This window comes from Lissotriton helveticus, chromosome 5_1 (genome assembly GCF_964261635.1).
Source record: "Lissotriton helveticus chromosome 5_1, aLisHel1.1, whole genome shotgun sequence".
In the NCBI taxonomy this organism is placed as follows: domain Eukaryota; kingdom Metazoa; phylum Chordata; class Amphibia; order Caudata; family Salamandridae; genus Lissotriton; species Lissotriton helveticus.
The window spans coordinates 673,736,549-673,742,548 of NC_136065.1; positions in this window are offsets into that span (position 1 = coordinate 673,736,549).

Below are 6,000 nucleotides of genomic sequence, written 5' to 3' on the forward strand. Positions count from 1 at the left end.
TGTGCCTACCTTCAAGAAGGATTAAAGATTGGACTCGCTGAAACTAAGTTAACAGAACCCCTGCATCATTTTCACCAAGAGTCCCTAGCCTGGAGTGTGTCCAGTGGACTTGACGAGGTGCATTTTGGGAACTGTAGTTCAGATCCACCCAGAGACCCTTCAGGAGATTTCAGACCTTTGGATTTGTGTTTTGGACACTTTAGACCCACAAGGAGACCTTCAAGAAGCACCTCCTGAAGTTTGGAGAACTTTAGGGGAAAATCTCCATAAGGTGACCACCCCACCCCAACTAGGAGAGTTATGCCAGCCTCCTTCAATTGCGACCCAGCCTGGATTTCGGGTTTGTCTCTCTGAAAATCTCCGGAGCTCCAGCTCGTGGAAACTTAAGCCAGCAAGCCCACTCTGAATCTGGCGTGGTGAAGAGCAGCGAAGACCATCGCAAGAAAAATCTCCAGAAAAGTTTCTAAGTGTGAAGGTAAACATTTGACAGGGCCTCCCTCTTATGCTATCCCATTAGGGCTCCATCGCGGTCGGCCAGAAACTTTGACTTTGTACTGGTGAAGCATGACCAGATGTCCCAGAGTGGAGCTATAGGTTTTTAAGGACTATAAAGTCGTTAATGTTTCAAATGTTATATCTCTGGTTCCCTACATTGGATTTTTGTCATTTTTGGTGTCTAATCGTTCTTAGAAATATTTCCGACTTTTATAAATTGATATGGGATTTTTATAGTCTATTGTGTCTTACTTATTTGATGTATTGGTTATTTAAATGGTTTACATACCCTTCTCCTAAGTTAGGCCTGACTGCTCAGTTACAGATACCAAAGGTTGAGCAAGGGACTTATTTATTGAGCCCTTTACTGAACCCCATGCCATGTAAGTGGACTTATTACTAGTGGTAGGTACATACTTACCCCATCCCTAACTTTCCAATAGTTTGTGTTCAGCGGTGTAGATGCGTATTTGTGTTTAAAGGACACCAGGCAATGGTTAAGTAAGATCTGTAAAAATCCTGTAAATTGTCTTAGAACAAAAACATTTGACTTTTGAATTTCTGGAATTTGGCTTTTTCAAAATTTGTTCTAAGTCTGATTGATAGTTGTTGAGACCCAAACCTAGGGATACCATGGAGCTGGATCTGAATAAACTAACTAAACAAAGAGTGGCTGAGCGTAGGGTTTTGTGTAAGGCTAGTGAGTTACCTGATACTAACAAGAATAGGAAGGCAGAGTTGGTTGAATCCCTGGAGGTCAGGCCCAGATAATGGATTGTAGGGGGAAGCTCACCTGCACTTCCTTCCTCTCCCCAAAAAAGTTAAGAAAAAAAAGGACTTCTTGCACAAAAAAGTAAAGTCAAATGTAAAATCTGAGGAGTTTTTTTCATTCAAATCATCATTTAGAGAAGGTTTCATGGTGCTCGAGATATTATTCTTCTCCAGATTGTAAATTTTGCGTGTTCGGCATCGCGAGCTTCACCAAACTTCCGCCGGATGTCCATTGGCGTGTCCGAATGACATGTTTGCGATCGCACACTCTCACGGTGTCAATTGGCGCCGCGAGTCATGTGTTCACGATCGCACACTCTCGCGGGATCATGCGACCTGCTACAAAAATCTCGTGGTGCACGCGAACGGATAGGAAAACTCATCAGCAAATGCAGGGATCCCGGTAAGTCGCTACCGCTCGTGCGAAAACACATTTTAAAGCTCGAGCAAGGAAATAATTCTGTTATGCCATGGATCTCAGAATTTCTGGTAATTCCGCATTCCTCATGGAATGCAGAGTTGCCAAAATTCCGCAAATTCCACGAGCGGAGCGGATTTTAACGCCCAGGGTTATTTTCCACACATAAACCAATCCTTACTGACTATTAATCTATAAATCCACAGAATAGCTACGTCAGGGTAGCATATACGTTTCGAAAAGGTATTTAAAGTGCTCGTGCATCTCGCAGCAAATAATTTTGTAAAGATTCCAAGCTTAAATCCCCCAAAAAAGATGCACTTGTAATATCCTTTCCCCAGGCATAAAATTAATAGAGAAATGTGCTCAGATTGCTCTGAATCTTACAGTAGCCCCTACGTGCTTTGCATTGGCCTCTTCAAATCTATAAGTTCTGCATATTTTGTTAACCCAATGGTCAACCCTAGGTTGTTTGTTTGTTTTCCAACTTTGCTGGACAAGTGACCTTGCAACTGTTATAGAAATTACTATAAAATATTGCTGATATTTCGTTAAACATTTTACCTCCCCTTATGTGCCAAATAAACCAAGGAGTAAGAAATCTTAATAAACACATAATTCTAAAATTGCTGTATGGTATTACTTTAAAAATATATATATTTTTATTAAATTTTTGCGCGTACAGACAGCACAATACAGAAGAAATCTCATAAACAATGAGAGTTACTCCTTTGTGAACCCAAAGGGAATGGAGCATCAATATACGTTCAGTAAACAAGAATTTTTCCCTTTAGGGTGAGAAAGATTATACCATTGGGTACCCTCAACACACTGAACCAAGAATCATTCGGTTCCAATCATACCCCCTGATGGACTACAGTGAAATACTCACAAAAAGATTTAGTTAAAAACGTTATATGAAAAAAAAATATATATATATGTATATATATATACTGTTTATTAAAAAAGTTTAAAAAACACATAGGTAAACACAAGATTACATGTACATCAAGTAAATAAACAGATTAATAATAATAATAATACGACAAAACATACAATGTAACAGGAGAAATCACAACAAAAGACAATAAAATCTGTCTTGTATTTAGTTAATTTGGTCACAGTTGATTCAACGTAAGGTTTGGCACCACTTCCTCATCCCCTCATGAATGTTGACCACTCCAAATTTAACTTGCAATAAGGCGTCAACGCGTTTCGGCGGTGTTTGAATTATTCTAACCACCTTCTTCAGGACAATTTAATATTACTTCTCCTTTTTAGTCAGCAAAACCCATATTTTCGCACATATGTGTCAATATATGGTCATGGGACTCCTCTTGATTCTATATGGAGGACCCTATTTAGATTTAAAGTACTTTGGGGTCCATGGGGTTATTTTCTTATTTTTCCCTCACTCCCCGAGGTCTGTAGTGAATATTCCCTTAGTTCGTGTCCGTAAATGCTGAGTTGTTTTTCTTTCCACAAGGATTCTAAGCCACATTTAACTTTAAGGGTCCTTCCTTTGTGGTTTCATTCCATTATGGTTCACTAGGATTCTGGCCTGATTTTTGCAATCTAAAACGAAATTACAAGAAACAGACGAGGCCGCACGGGGAAACACAGTGCACCAAATACAAGTAATAAATCCACAGTACCCGCGGCCAGAATCCTAGTGAACCATAATGTAATGAAACCACAAAGGAAGGACCCTTAAAGTTAAATGTGGCTTAGAATCCTTGCGGAAAGAAAAACAACTCAGCATTTACGGACACGAACTAAGGGAATATTCACTACAGACCTCGGGGAGTGAGGGAAAAATAAGAAAATAACCCCACGGACCCCAAAGTACTTTAAATCTAAATAGGGTTCTCCATATAGAATCATGAGGAGTCCCATGACCATATATTGACACATATGTGCGAAATATGGGTTTTGCTGACTAAAAAGGCGAAGTAATATTAAATTGTCCTGAAGAAGGTGGTTAGAATATTTCAAACACCGCCGAAACGCGTCGACGCCTTATTGCAAGATAAATTTGGAGTGGTCAACATTCATGAGGGGATGAGGAAGTGGTGCCAAACCTTATGTTGAATCAACTGTGACCAAATTAACTAAATACAAGACAGATTTTATTGTCTTTTGTTGTGATTTCTCCTGTTACATTGTATGTTTCGTCGTATTATTATTATTATTAATCTGTTTATTTACTTGATGTACATGTAATCTTGTGTTTACCTATGTGTTTTTTAAACTTTTTTAATAAACAGTATATATATATATATATACATATATATATATATATTTTTTTCATATAACGTTTTTAACTAAATCTTTTTGTGAGTATTTCACTGTAGTCCATCAGGGGGTATGATTGGAACCGAATGATTCTTGGTTCAGTGTGTTGAGGGTACCCAATGGTATAATCTTTCTTACCCTAAGGGAAAAATTCTTGTTTACTGAACCAATACAGAAGAAACAAAAAAGAAAAACGAACATTCACAGCACAATATTACATTAGACACCAATATGTATCAGTGAACACAAAATAACCCCAACACAACTTAAACATAAAGCTGCTTATTGCGGGTTCTTATAATTACCATCAAAATCGCACCCAGAAATGAAAAACAACTAAAGTAAACCAAACTGCTAGTCTAAGAAAATCAGCTTCCTGACATGCCTTCCTTCCAAATCAGTATTGGCTCCCAGTTTGTCCTCCCTAGCCCCCTTGCCCTCCTACCCCTTCTAGCATATATGCCTTTTTCTAGGTTGTAGACAGCCAGGAGAGTGGCCAGCCACTGTTGCATTGCCGGAGACGTTTTATCCAACCACGACCTATCTATCGCCAGTCTAAAAACCACCATGGCCACAAACAAAAATTCCCCATGCAAACTATCCGACTCTGTACTGACGCCAAGTAATATCAGAGGTGGTGTAAGGGTAGTGTTAATCCCAAGCGAGCGGGCCAAAAAGCCTTCGATGCCCTTAATAAGTGTATGGAGTTGAGGGCAGGTAGCAAATATATGTATACTGTCTGCCTCTGGAGTATTGCATCGTGGGCAGGTTGTCCCGGAGGTTCCGCTCCACTGTGCTATTCGTGCCGGAGTGAAATAGAGAGAGAATAATGTTTTGTAGTGCTGAGCTTGAAGAGAAGCGGAGCATAGTACTGAGCGCCCTAGCTCTAGAGAGTCTTGAAAATAGCCTGCATCTATATCCAGTTTATTTGCCCACTTGGCTCCATGCTTTTCCAGATCGTCTGTTTTAATTATTGCCAGGGCTGCATAAAAACTATGAATTGAACCCCCCCCCCCTTTCTATGGCTTCCAAGATGTTATTTTTTAGCAAACCCTGAAGCCCCCTTTTCTTATTACTTTAAAAACTTCATAACTGGAGGTATTTGAAGAAACTCCTCCTGTTTATATGAAATTTAGCCTCCAAACCTGAAAATTGATATAGCCCCCCGCCCGGTCCCAACAGATCCCCTATCTGAACAATCCCTTTACTTGCCCAATCTGCCATAATTGAGTCAGCAAATATCAACGGGGGTAGAGTACTATTTTTATACAGCCGAGTATATCTATTAAACCTCCCCAACCCAAATTTCTTTAAAAAGGCAGTCCAGATATTATGAGCGGCCCGAACAGTCTTGAACCTTGTCCTTTTGAAGTAAGAATAGTCGGTGCAGCTAAAAAAAGGCATTCTCCGTGTCCGAGCCGAGAATGGTTGCATAAACTTTGTAGAAGTGGATGTGATTTTAGGATCTATGCCACCGCCTCCCACCAATCCCTGCATAAACTGCAATGCTGCTGCCCAGTAATAGAGTCTAAAATCCGGGGCCCCCCACCCTCCTCTAGCCCTAGGTAGAGTCATAAACCTATATGCCCTCCTGGTTTTCCCGTGCGCCCACATGAATTTATTCAAGAGTGCCTCTAATTTATTAAACCAGTTAGCCTCAAATACCAGGGGAATTGCCCTAAAAAAATATAAAAACTTAGGAAGAATTAGCATTTTAATTACATTTGTGCGCCCTACCAAAGATAAATGAAGATTATTCATCCTTACTAGATCCACACTAACTTTAGACACTAGGGGTGCCATATTTCGTTCCACTACCGTATCTAGATCTGCCGAGATCTTCACCCCCAAATAAACTGCAGCACTGACTACCCGAGAGTCATTACACAAAGCGTAGGAATTTTTAACTATCTGAGTTTTGTTACTATTGAGCCTATATCCTGAGATCTCACCAAATCTGTGTGCTTCCAATTCTACTTCAACAATTGCTAGGGAGGGATTGGGAGTAATTATTGCCACGT